General features: G+C 41.9%; 1 protein-coding gene across 6 annotated transcripts in view; it reads left to right on the top strand.

Annotated features, from left to right (window-relative positions):
- Positions 1 to 14,102, top strand: part of LOC133143015 (uncharacterized) — a 97,997-nt gene extending 83,895 nt beyond the window's left edge. For 4 of the 6 annotated variants that reach the window (XR_009710342.1, XM_061264737.1, XM_061264734.1 and 1 more), the window contains 8 exons: positions 1,384 to 1,493; positions 1,582 to 1,779; positions 1,862 to 1,948; positions 2,250 to 2,503; positions 12,446 to 12,718; positions 12,779 to 12,888; positions 13,142 to 13,195; positions 13,269 to 14,102. The gene's annotated coding sequence lies outside the window, so the exon portion shown is untranslated. The remainder of the gene's footprint in view (positions 1 to 1,383; positions 1,494 to 1,581; positions 1,780 to 1,861; positions 1,949 to 2,249; positions 2,504 to 12,445; positions 12,719 to 12,778; positions 12,889 to 13,141; positions 13,196 to 13,268) is intronic. The other 2 variants (XM_061264735.1, XM_061264736.1) reach the window with 2 other exon arrangements.
- Positions 14,103 to 14,476: the final 374 nt, after the last annotated feature.

Below are 14,476 nucleotides of genomic sequence, written 5' to 3'. Positions count from 1 at the left end.
AGCAGGAGTATGCTATACATACTGGTTGGTGTACTGATGTCACAGTACTGCATAAACATTGCTACCCGAACCTGGAGTTCCTTGTTCTAAACTGTAAACCCTTTTATTCACCGCGGGAGTTTTCCTCCTTCATCTTCATCGGAGCCTACATACCACCTCAGGCGTCTGTGAGCGACGCTATCCAACAGCTGGCTACACAGATCACATGTTTAGAACGGGATCACACAGACTCTCTGGTTATTGTTTTAGGCGACTTTAACAGAGCTGCACTCAACCATGAACTGCCTAATTACAAACAACATGTGAGTTGCCCTACCAGAGCTAACAGTATATTTGACCACTGTTACACCGTTCTGAAGCATGCCTATCGCTCTGTCCCCCGTGCAGCTCTGAGACAGACCACTGCCTTGTTCATCTCATTCCAGTTTACAAGCAAAAACTGAAATCTGTTAAGCCTGTAGTTCGGTCTGTAAAGAAGTGGTCTGACGATGTCAAACAGGAACTTCAGAACTGTTTTGACACCACTGATTGGAGTTTTTTTGAAGCTGCAGCCACCAGCTTTGATGAACTTGAAGACACTGTGACATCATACATCAGCTTCTGTGAGGATATTAGTGTGCCAACCAAGTCATTTTTGGATTACAGCAACAACAAGCCTTGGTTCACGCCCTTTTTTTTTTCCTTTAAAAAAAAAAAAATGCATATATACATATACACATATATATATATATACATATACACATATATATATATATATATATATATATATATATATACACACATATACACATATATATATATATATATATATATATATATTTATTTATTTATTTATTTATTTGTTAATAGTCATTACTTTTCCACTCCTTTTATGTGTTTTATTTCTCATTATTACTACTATTACTTCAAATACTTCTAGAGTAACAACATCTGCCGGTGAAAAATTCCTTGTATGTGATCATCCATCCATCCATCCATCCATTTTCTGTACCGCTTAGTCCCCACTGGGGTCGCGGGCGTGCTGGAGCCTATCCCAGCCGTCATCGGGCAGTAGGCGGGGGACACCCTGAACCGGTTGCCAGCCAATCGCAGGGCACACAGAGACAAACAACCATTTGCACTCGCACTCACACCTAGGGACAATTTGGAGTGTTCAATCGGCCTACCAAGCATGTTTTTGGGATGTGGGAGGAAACCGGAGTGCCCGGAGAAAACCCACGCGGGCCCGGGGAGAACATGCAAACTCCACACAGGGAGGGCCGGAGGTGGAATCGAACCCGCACCCTCCTAACTGTGAGGCGGACGTGCTACCCAAGTGCGCCACCGAGCCGCCCTGTATGTGATCATATACTTGGCAAATAAATCGAATTCTGATTCTGACAGGATAGTCAGGCTGAGATTGTGCTGTCAGCCAGGCGCTTATTGGATTTAATCAGTTCGCCTGAAAGACAACGGGGCGCAGCCAGTGGTGGAGTAGTAAATCAAGTTCCGAGGTTTAGTATTACTAAACTTTAGTTCATGTACACATGGCTTAGTCAAGCATGAATAATGAAACCACGTTTGTTCGTTTTTTCTTATTAGACTGGTTAACTATCAGTGACCCCACCAAGGCCATATCTCAGTGTGCTGACAGTTTTCTGCGTATTCATCAAACTGAGAGCGCCTTACTTCTCAGCATGGACATCAGAAAAAGCCCTGCTTAACAGGACATGGCACTAATCTCCTTCTACAAGCGAAATCATGTGGAATGGGGACGGCCTCTGAATTGCAAACTTGAAGGTAGCTCCAATTACAAGTTACAATGATCCAAAAATTTAAGTATTTTCTCTGTCTTTATTCTGTCAAACCTAATGTGTTACAGGAGATACTGCTATTGGACAGGGTGTAACTCGCTTCTTTTTCTCAACATGCATGGAAAAATTGAAGTCAGGGTTTTCCATCAATTTTGGTATGTTATGTGTATGGTTTCCTTCCAAATGCTATGTTTATTTAAAGCTGTTTAAGTTTTTTTTTTCATATTGTCTCTATAGGAAGTTTATCGTATTTGTATTGGTTTGCTTTACCATGAAAGTTCAGAGGATTCTATTAAATGTGTAATGCCTGTATTGACAACTACTATTTCCTGTCCATGACTACTAAGGGACTGTGAGAGCTATATTAACCTGCATGTCTTTGTATTGTGGACGGAAGCTTATTACTTTTTATTGAAATACTTATTTCGTGTTTTTTTTTTTTAATGTCTTCAACAGCAAACTCAAATGTTACGCGGCTTTTTGAAGGAGAGACTGGCCATTTGGCTCCCTCAGCCTCTCACTTTCTTGTTGAAAGTGATATGTTCATGTTGGCGGGGAGAATGGTAGGCCACTCCTTTCTACATGGCGGACCATGCCTGTTGGGAATCAGCCCTGCAGTGATTCATGTCCTACTTGGTGGAAGTCCTGAAACTGCAACTGTTACACTTGAGGACTGTCCAGACCTGGATATCAGAGAAACAATCGGACTTGTATGTTTGATTTTAAAAATGTTTTTTCTTTCACTAAGATTTAATTTACAATGGGGCACCCTTTGATTGTGTATTCATTATCCCTATTGAGTGACATTAATATATGGATAACTTAAGATTATCAAATCAAGAGGAAGTGAACAAGATTTTTAATACTTAGTTTTCTAATACTGTAAATATAGTTTTATATAAATTATTTCATGGTAACCATGCTAACATAACGCTAGCTCATAGCTAGCAAACTTTTGTTAGGATACGGATTTTAGCTATTGATCTGACTCCAAATTGTGATCAACACTTAACACAAGAATTGCTATGTTCTAATCCACACACTGGCGCACCTAACAATTTTGCGAGTTCGTTCTGTCAAAGAGAAGACCAGTAGATCAATCAGACCGAATTTACCAATTGTTTAATCCTGACAAAGCAAGCTAATACAGGCGCCTGGGTCTTGGGTCCTTAACACAAAAACTCGTGTGCCTTCGTGACCAGAAAAGACGACACATTCTTCCGGGTTGCCCAGTTTTAAAGAAACACAATATGAATATTCAAACATGCAAAAGATTGTGTGGTGATTGGTCGATGGTCTGTGGTCATCTCCTCCTCGTTTGGGTTTTCCCCTGCTCAGCACAGGTGTCTGGACCACAAAGACGAGTTGTTTTTCGCGTTCCCATCGGCCTTGAGATATGCTCCCTTTCTGGACCTCCTGTTCCACAATACTTTGAAGAAAACAAATTCATGTAGCCTGCACATTCCTTTCCACTTATTAAGCAACCACACTACTACTAAAAATTATATTGATATGGTTATATGTGTCTAACGGAGCCTTAATCAAATGTGTTTGCAAACTGCCGAAAGTACATTTCCCTTTATTCCCTCTCGTGACCTCATTTATGAGGTCATCACCCGTTACTCTAGCAAGCAGCGACCAGCATGCTGTCGGTCCTTTCTTCCCGCCTGGGTCAGTCGGCCCCCTGGCGCTGTGTTGTTGGGGATGAAAGTACAACATGCATCACCAAACAATCCGCACACACACCATGTTCCTTAGCCAATAGCATGTCCAACGCAATTCTATTTTGGAACGACATCAATGCCAATTGTTCATGGACCGCTGTAAATGATACATTTTTATTGGGGGTGATCCATAGGAAAATGCTTTTGAATCCCGAGGACACTTTATTAACGAGTTCATACTTATCTGGCACACCTATGGCGTCAATATATGTTGGATCGTTGTCGCTCAACCATGGGGGCAGAACGTCTCTTTTGGCTCACTTCAGGAGCCCCGCCAGTGGGGACTCCATGTTCCAATTGAGATTCTGTGTTTCAATGGGGACAACCACTACAGGCATTATCAAAGACACGAGGGCACAGATACCCTATGCATCCTTTGGCAAGTGATGCTATAATTTGTTGTCACCACACCACAACCAGTTGTCACTGGTCTTCCTCTGCTCCTTCCATCACTGCTAGTTGAATTCTGGCATGTCCTGTTAAAGCTTAAAAACAAGTGGATTTGGAAAAAAAAAAAACTTTGGATATCAAAATTACAAATTGAAACCTACTCACCCATTTGTATTTTACAACCTACTCACCCAATTCTATCTTACCACATACTCACCCATTTCTATTTTACCACTCCCCCTTTTGACACATTCACCCAATGTGTCATTATGTATCAAAAGGAACCTGCTAAGCATCCCCTCTCATCACCACACTCATTGTAGCCAGGCCTGCGGAACCTCTAGCTCGTCCACCACACGCTCGGCAACACAAACAAAAATCATCGCACTCCTGTCAGTGAGCTTATAGCCCTGCTGACAGCGGACATTTGTACAAAAACAGACATCAAGTATCAGAATAAAAACAGTCATAAAATGAATCCTGGCGCCCGCGGATCATGTCCTGAAAACCATGTCATCAACAAGTTCATCATAAAAACCAAAAGGGCAAGGGTTAACATATTCTTGTAAATTCAATACAAATTTTCCACGAACGCAATTGACAACCTGCAAGAATGAAAACAAGTTACGCAAGCAACGCGCAATCCGCTCCTTGGCTGGTGGCTGTTGCTGCTTTAAAACAAATTAAGTCACACAGAAAAACAAAGCAGAGCGTGCACTTTTCGCAAGCAAGCTCAAGCGTCAAACATTTGGTCACTGTCCACCTAGTCCGTCACCCCGTCGGGTGAGCTCAAAGTCGTCACACGTCAAATCGTCCAAAGTCTTAATGTTCGATACTAATTCTGTCTTGTCTAACCATATTACTGAAATGGGCCTTCTCCATCACACTGTTTTGTTGTCGATGGTGCCCCTGAGTAATCCTAAACCCATATTTAGTCCAAAATTAGTCCTGATCAATCGTGCTTTTTCAAATCTGTAGTATCTTTATATTTTTCAGGTGAGAGGAATGTTATCCTCTGCTGTGATCACATCACCCCAACTTTGAATCATGTCAACCATTCACAATACACAAACACCACACCACAAGCACAGACTTGACATTCATACACCATTACAAACAAACTGTCATCCCACAACACACACATAAAACATACAATATTAAATTGTAAAAAGGAACCGTCCCTACGCAAAATTTGCTCCTCAATTAAAATTTCCCTTTTTTTAAAATTTTAAATCCAAAATTAATATCTAATTGTCTGGTCTCCTGTCATCTCATCGTTTGCCAATATGCATAATGCTGGAACATGATTTAACTCCCCATTTAGTTTGCTCACATCTCTCACTTAGACTATTTGACACTTTGTGTTGAGCTGTAACTTCAATATTTCCACATTCCCATATTTCTTCCACTAAACAGTTCCATTTTGCTTTCCGTTTAAATTCATCCCTCCAAATAACTACCTCTGGCAAAGAACCAACAATTTATAGAGCACTCCCTTTTACGGTTACCTTGTTCCCTCAGTCATCTTCTCACAAGCATAACTGACCCTCCTAAAAAATAATGATACCAAAAATAATGTTTAAAAACAATATACACAGCTTCCTCCTGCCACTTACGCTATCACCTTGAAGATTATCGTTCTCATTTTTGTTGATGCTAATTCTTAAAATTAAATGCTTACTTTTGATAATGGAGTCACGCTATATCACAAAGTGTGAAAACCTTCCACCCTCCCCCTTTCTACCTATCAAAACCAATTAGGAATATTTTTGCTGTCATGATCATCATTGTTCCCCTCACATTTATTGTTCCTGTACTTTAAATTGTCAATTTTTGTACATTTGAAGCCCTTTGAGACTTGCTTGTGGGCTATATAAATAAACTTGCCTTGCCTTGACTTTATCATTATTCAACTTCTTCTGCATTCTTCTGCCTCTTTTTTGTTTATTCATTTCTTAACCTAACTACTTCTACGAATTGATCTGATTCACTTCATTCCACTTTTAACACATTCCAAATATTCATGCCAAATATTCTAAATATTTACGAATTTCGAGAAATTTACAAATTTTAAGCCAAAATTTCACCATTCATTCTTCATGGCACATTCAATATTTCTCATTTTCTTCCACATAATTCCTCCAACTAAACTTCTTTCACTTTCCAATTCACCTTCTCTCACTTTCTAGCTTAAAATTTCACATTTTCACTTTCAACATTGCGGTAACATTTTGCAAAATTTCCTTTTTCCCTTCTAATTTCTAATTATTTTTTCACTGACTCAACCCTTTTCAATTTTTTTTTAACTATTCATCTTATGCCTACCTATTCCAAAACTTCCCACTTGTGAAAAATCTCAAATTTTCAACTTTAAAATTCACGCCCAATTTTACAAAATTCTTTCGATATTTTCATCGATTTTCTGACCAATTCAACACGTTCTAAATGTAAACATAATCTTGTAGCATTCCCCGAATAGGTATCCAGCCTCTTCGCCTTCACACACAATTTCTCCAAAAATTACAAATTCTAATTATTATTGTTAATCCTCCGTGACCCTCGTAAGGACAAGCCGCACCAGTAATGGATGGATGGTTAATCCTAACCCTAAATGCCTATCATGAAGTGTCATTTAAATCAATTGTTGCAAGGGTCATGTCACTGTATTTGTTATTTAAAGCCCTACTGTATCCTTTTTAAAAGTAGTGCCCTGTATTACTATTTTGCTGTCGTATGATTTATCATTATTCGTGCATCTTCGTGTCCATATCTATGTATTTTGTTGTTATCCCCGTTTCAGTGTCAATAAGCAGCCTTATTATTCCCTCTTTTATCAAAACTCCTCAGATATGTCCGCCCCAGCACCCAAACACACTTCCATCCCTTTTGTCCCACACTCCACCAACTTTGTAATGCTTCAGCAGTCTTTAGCAATGTGTCCAGTTTGACTTCATGTGACTCATGCAAGTCTTTAGCAGCCTCTCCTCTTAGATTCTCATGATGATGATTCAGGGCTGGATCATCCGCCACTCTCAAATGCGTCCATCTTGTCTTTGTTCTTTCAGTCCATTTTCTTTTTGATCTGCAACTGTGTGTATTCCACCAACTGTATGGTTCTTGTCCTGTGAAAAGCTGTGCTTGCCCCCTTCAAGCATGATAGCAGTTTCTGTTGTTCTCCCAAAGGTCAAAGGTGTCTCATGACCAGGGACAGTCCTCTGTTGATTTTGAGACAGCCAGTGGAGTAAGAGGACTCAGTTCAGGAATCGTGCCACGCGCTAGGGAAGAACACACTGGGACACAAATTTAACAAAACTATCTTTGTGTTATCAGTCTTCCTGTGTAGTATTTGTTCCTTACACCCCAAATCTTCCTATTAACATTTTGTATCCTATCAGTTGCGCACACTCATCATCTTACTATCAAGCCGCCCTTATCAAATGCTTTTTTTCTTCTGAGCAATCCATCCACCCTACCCATTAACACGGCTAAAATCCTCGTTCCAGTGTTTATCATCAAATAAAGTTCCGAAATCTTTTGTAATAAACTGTAATATAATTTAACAATCTACCAACATATGCGATGAATGTTATTGTTCAATCTATAGGTCATACAGCGCCTGTGACACTCCTCCTTGATTTACCATCTCATAAGTTATTGTTGTCAGCAGCGCTAAATGATAGTGCTCGAAAGTGAATGTCTTATCGCCCAATTTAAAACACATGCCACATTTGAGCTAGTATTTATTCATTTATTTATTTGCCATCCTCATATTAGCTGGCATATGTCAGAATTAAAATGTAATTTTGCTTTTAATTTTGCCTTACTGCACCAAAATAAACTGTTAAATATATCTTTAAGACGACCAAAAACAATCTATGTTCCTGCACAGACTCTTAAAAGTGGCACCCAAATGCCAGACTAAAAATACTCCTTCACTCTCACATTTTTAATAAAACAGTCTACTTAGCTAAACACTGTCATCACCTACTAAATTAATGGCCTGCAAGTACAATGTTGTTGCTGTGGTCCCTCAAAACATGTGACTAAAATTTGGATAATTATTAACCCCCATCAATTGAGCAATTATCTCCTCACTATTTACAAGTTAGCCCCCCTCTCTTCTCTCACTTCTCCTCAACATTGTATCAATGTTGACGTCACAATCTGGCCAGGCCCGCACGTCCCGCTGGCCCCCACCCTTGCCGGTATGAGCCGAACGGGCCCCCTTTCTTGAACATTCTCTGATCCATCCCATCTTCCTCCTCACACGCCCGCAACCACACATGTGCACATAAACGCACACACTGCGAGCGCGCACACAACCGCACATACACACACGCATCCGCACGGCACGCACGCCAATACACAAAGTGCTCGCACAGAGCTCAGACGAACGACGACAGACTGACACAAACTTTTACAGAGATTACGCACATACACAGAACACACAGACAAAGGGATTCGAATCCATCTCTCATGTAGCTCACGATTTGCGCTTCCACATCAGCATACATTCCACTCAATCTCACTCCATTCATTCCTCTCATCACACACTCCCCCCAATTTGGTTGCACATTTTGGATATTTTAGCGGTCTGGTCTCTCACAGGAGGAACTGTTACCACCGGATACTTTTTGAGGAGGCCTCACTTCTCCTCGGGGATCTCACAAGCACCCCAGCTATTTGAATGCGGTCGTCACCGCACCCTTGTCCGCCACGACGAAGCACCAGGTCCCTGACCTATCCTTAGTACGCGCAAGTCCCTGACTTTACCGTACACGTTACACACGTAAGTTCCAAACTTATTCACCGTATATGTAACTTAATACACACGTAAGTTCCAAACTTATTTACCGTATATGTAACTTAACTTCTTGCACACCTTATTTGATCTGAACGACAGTCTCCTCTTAAATTTCCTCTTTCAATTTGCAGAATTTCGACATATAGTAACAGGTATCCTGCTTACCTTATCATTGATGAGCTCAGGGTTTAGGAGACGTCGTACCAGCTCAACGTTGTGCGCTTATTCCTTATTCCCAAACGGTACGCCGACCGGGAGACAGCTGTCCCAGACTAACTGTCCGATGACTTGGACACAGACCACGAGTTTGTCAATTACCCTTCTCTTGACATCACGTACGGGGTCACCAAGAAACTGTTAGGATACGGATTTTAGCTATTGATCTGACTCCAAATTATGATCAACACTTAACACAAAAATTGCTATGTTCTAATCCACACACTGGCGCACCTAACAATTTTGCGAGTTCGTTCTGTCAAAGAGAAGACCAGTAGATCAATCAGACCGAATTTACCAATTGTTTAATCTTGACAAAGCAAGCTAATACAGGCGCCTGGGTCTTGGGTCCTTAACACAAAAACTCGTGTGCCTTCGTGACCAGAAAAGACGACACATTCTTCCGGGTTGCTCAGTTTTAAAGAAACACAATATGAATATTCAAACATGCAAAAGATTGTGTGGTGATTGGTCGATGGTCTGTGGTCATCTCCTCCTCGTTTGGGTTTTCCCCTGCTCAGCACAGGTGTCTGGACCACAAAGACGAGTTGTTTTTCGCGTTCCCATCGGACTTGAGATATGCTCCCTTTCTGGACCTCCTGTTCCACAATACTTTGAAGAAAACAAATTCATGTAGCCTGCACATTCCTTTCCACTTATTAAGCAACCACACTACTACTAAAAATTATATTGATATGGTTATATGTGTCTAACGGAGCCTTAATCAAATGTGTTTGCAAACTGCCGAAAGTACATTTCCCTTTACTTTTAAGGAACACCACTTCATTAAAAGTTCCCTGTGTAGACATTGTTCAACAAATTCTGTTAAGGTGTCCGGTAAATAAAATAGACTTTTACGAACACAAAAGGTAAATAAAGAGTACACTCACCGAAGCGTTATTATTTGTGTTTTGGGCCATCCTGAGCTCTGACCGGAGCTTACCTTTGAACTTCACGACGTTCCTGTTTCGACGTCACATGACCAATGGAGCGTAACTTGATTGGCTGAACGTTGGATGATTGGCTGACGGCTCTTGCACTTCAAAATATTCCACAGGCCCATATAACGATATATAAATTATATATCAAATAACTATTATATAAGCAATAATGTTATCAAACCATCTGTGCACTCTAAATCATTACCGTTTTTTTCCGTGTATAGTGCGCAAAATTTAACTAATTTATTGTCCTAAAATCTGGGGTGCGTATTATACATGGGTACAAAAAAAATGTTTATTATTTTTTTTAAATGTTTTTTTTTTTTTTAATTTTTTTTTTTTTTTTAAAGAAAGTCATGGTACAACAAAACCAACAACAGGACTGACCGACAAAGTCGTGGAACAAAAAGACAGGGTGACATTACCAAAGACAGGAACAGAATGACAGTAACACATGCAATGATCCAACGGTGAGCGAGGGGCAGACAGGACTTAAATACAAAACACGTTACATCGATTGAGGTGACACAGGAAGAGAGGGGCGACGCGAACAGAAACTATGGCAACCTAGACACATAGCAAAACTGGGGACGAGACATGACAAATCTCCCCCCGAAATAAAACTCACCTTTCTTCTTGTTTGTTGTCAATCGCGCATCGCATTCAGCCATCCTGCCCAACACACTTAGTAAAATTCATAATTGACAACACATCGTTTGATGCGATGGTGCAATCCTTGATGGTGTGTTATTGTCAAATATTGTTTGTTTTTTAATCTCCATCGCGGACCGGACGTCATACGGAGGCCGCCATTACAGATGCACAGAACGGTTGCGCAAGACAGGTCAGCTATATAAAGAGCGAGAGTTCAGTTCTCCACCTATTAGTTTCAATTCACAGTTTAATTAGCAGTTTCAATCAGCAAATAACAAAATGCGTATTACAGGTAATATTTTATTTCACAACACTTTGCCTTGTTCCTTTCGTCTCTGCTGTTCACTTCAAACACGCTCCATACGACCGCAATGCTCTATTATCAGACGCTCGCTCGATCACCTGCTAGTTTGCTGTCTGTCACAATGTACCCTACACAAATCCGAAACATTTGTTGCGGCTCCGAGTCACGACGAGGGGCAAGTTTTGGTTTCCAAGGGTGTTTTTATTCCTCTTCAACGTCTCTCCCATACAGAGCCGCCTCTTTCCCGTGCGCGCACGGAGCGCGGTGGTGCGTTTAGGGGCAGTCGGAGAAATCAACGCCAACAAAAAAAATGACATCCAGCCTAGTTAAGACAATACCAAAGAATATAAAAATGGGACCCATTGCCTCCCTGCGTGTGTGACGATCATTGGGACTTAAAAAAAAATTATTTTTTTTTTTTAAAAAATTCATAAAAATTGGGTGCGTATTATACGTGGGTACAAGCTTTTTTTCCAGCATCAGCATGCCATTTTTAGGGTGCGTACTATACATGGGGGCGCACTATAGACGGAAAAAAACGGTAAATCCATCGATCAAATTCCTCGTCCTTTGTCAACATCGCCGCCCGTGCGCCCTGACGTCAGCCTCATAGTTATTCCACAGATCTACTATATAACTATATTGTAGCATCAACAAAGTTCAAGGAAAGACGTGGGTTTGGTAAAGGGCTCTTTATTTAACAAAACAAACTTACAGGCGTGTTGCGGCGTGGACTTCAAGCCACGGAAGTGGAAGAGAGCTCCATAGAATAGGACCGGGCGTGCGTAAAAGCCATGACCGACCCCCATCCACCGTCCTCGGACAGCCACCTGGCTGAGCGCCGGCCCTCGACTTCCATCCACGGAGGTGAAAGACAGCTCGGTAGAGTAGGACCGGGCGTGCGTAAAAGCATTGTTCCCCCCCCCCATCCACCGTCCCAGGACGAGTCGATCTTTGTCCTTTATGTGAACAACGGCGCGTCACTCGACGGAGCTCTCCTTCACCTCCGTGGATGGAAGTCGAGGGCCGGCGCTCAGCCGGGTGACTGTCCGAGGACGGTGGATGGGTCCACGCCGCCACACGCCTGTAAGTTTGTTTTGTTAAATAAAGAGCCGTTTGTTAACGCTACAATATAGTTATATAGTAGATCTGTGGAATAACGACGAGGCAGCGCGACGCTGCGTCAGCAGCGTGACGGTTGTTTACACAAAGGACAAAGATTGACTCGACGAGCTGCTGCTGACGCGACGTCGCGCTGCTATCGTTACTTGAAATTCAAATTACAATAATCCCTTGCTACATTGCGGTTCGTTTATCGCGGTTTCACTTTTTTTTTTGGGGAAAAAAAAACATATATAAGTCGCTCCTGAGTATAAGTCGCCCCCCCACCCAAACTATGAAAAAAAAAAGGCGATTTATACTCCGAAAATTACAGTAAATATTTACCGACCATGATCGATATTTTCTCGAAATGTGCCTATGTACAAGTTTTGAAAGCTAAAACAGGTATGCAGGTCACCAAAGCATTTAAAGATGTCTTATCAGTTAGCGGCACACCATTACGACTCCAGACAGTTTGGATTATGCAATTTCACGTGACATTTTGGTGTCTTTGTCAGGCTGTGGCCTTGTGCTTGGAGAAAGGCCAAAGAACGCAGGCGTCCGGTGCCCTCCGGTGGTTCGACGAGCACGTCGAATACCCGCCAAAAGTGGCAGCCAAACTCTCCAACATTGTGGCGCAGATGGACACCTACCACCCTTACCTCACCGTGTTCAGTTTCGATTGACTGCTGGAGGTGGTTCAGACCTTCCTGGACGCCTACCTGGCCAAGAATCCGACCGAGTTCCTTGCCAATGTTGGCACGCCCACCGCAGGCTTTTTTCTCACGAGGGTAATGCTTTGGAAAGGTATGTAATATGAGGAGAGCTGATTTTGATTGTCTATCTCTCAGCAAGCCGTCAAGAAGATCCAGTGTTCCCGCAGTACGGATGCCATAGACGCCGTGGCCACTGAAGACAAGTCTCTCTTGGAGAAGGTGGACCACGCGAGACTCGAGACAAAGTAAGAAATGATCCGCTCGTGTCGACTGACAGTTTCTACAAAACCAACTGTCATCCAGAATAAGTCATCATTGCCAGATAAATCATCCAGATACTAAAACCGCTACATTTGATTGCAGTCATAAATCTTAAATCATTCTTTTGCAAAATAACCCCCCAAGTTATCCCACTTGAATCGCTCTCAGAGGCTCAATTGGAACTCTACTTGACACGCCGCGTCACTTTGTAAAATGTTGCCTTTCACACTTTTGTAGGACAGAAGCAAATCTCCAAGTTAGCAAGAAGCTGCGAGTGTCCCTCCAATGGCAGTGAGTTGTGTCACTGAGCCTTTGTTTATTGCTATTTGGAATTCTCTTCCATGAGCACAAATGTCACCCACAGAGTTATTGTCCACTGACTTGTCGACTGATGCGGATAAGCAAAACGTGGAGGCCTTACAAGACACCACTCTCGCTGAAGTTGAGTATGGACTGCAAATGCTTTCAATACGCACCAAATTGTCATGACAGCCTAGCAAAGCTCTTATTGCATTCACATGAATACAAATAGCTATCCTAATCAGAGCAGAGCTTTTGTTACATCTCAAATATTGAGGAAGCTAAATGTCTCGCCCGTCAAGCATTTTGGACCACCTCCAACGTTTTTTTTCTACTTGCCCCCAAGACCGAAACGTAAGGTTCGCTCGGCAAAAAGCACCTCCGCCTCTGGCAGAAGACTGTTCTCCAGCAGTTAATTCTGTTTATTGGCTGTATTCTTCGGCGCAGGACTCAACGGTTTAGTTGGAGCGAGCAAGGGAGGGAGGATACGTGGTGGTCTTTTTCCAAACGTACTGATTTCTATATTGTAGAAATGGACGCACGAGCTGGATCTTAGGCTGTTGCAGGGCGTCCGCCGTCATGGCAAAGGCAAGTGGAGTCGCATCCTGCAGGATTATGACTTTGAGGGCCGCACCGGGGTGATGCTGAAAGACCTCTGGAGGATTCTGGAGAAGCTCCACAAAGTGAACTAAGAAGATCAAAGGGACAAGCCTACCTCGCTATGGGTGCTTTTTATTGTACATAGTTTGTGGTTTTTGTTATATTTGATTGTATTTTGTTAGGGCTCTTGAAAGATGTTTGTGCAGTTTCTGGCACATCGTGGTGTGCATTAATGCTGGTAGTAGAATGACGTGGCTGCAGAATGTCATGTCTCGATGTTCCCCCACCAAGAGCAAGTCCGTTCCTTGCTTCTTTTTTTTTTTTGCAGAATAAAAAATGTTCAAATAACAACCGGTGTTTGGCTCCATCTATTTTGTACTGTTTCTTCTGGGTTGGGTAACGGTGGCAGCAGCTTCAGCAGGGAAGTCTAGACTCAATTTCATACATTTATATTCCTTTATTTAATTTCTTGTCTCTCACAGTTTTATTATTAGTAGTAGTAGTCGTAGTTACGAGTCAGTAAAAGACAATCCAATTCACACTGCAACCACATGGCAGCGCAATAGGATGACTATACAAATAAACTTGACTGATAAACAAGCTACTGGAAGAAGAAGACAAAGTAAAGAAGAACTACAATAACCACAAGTCTTTCTGCGTTCGGCCCGCGGG

The sequence above is a fragment of the Syngnathus typhle genome, linkage group LG18, assembly GCF_033458585.1.
Source record: "Syngnathus typhle isolate RoL2023-S1 ecotype Sweden linkage group LG18, RoL_Styp_1.0, whole genome shotgun sequence".
Classification (NCBI taxonomy): Eukaryota; Metazoa; Chordata; class Actinopteri; order Syngnathiformes; family Syngnathidae; genus Syngnathus; species Syngnathus typhle.
Note: the sequence above shows the minus strand (reverse complement) of the source record. Positions and strands in the feature narration are given on the sequence as shown.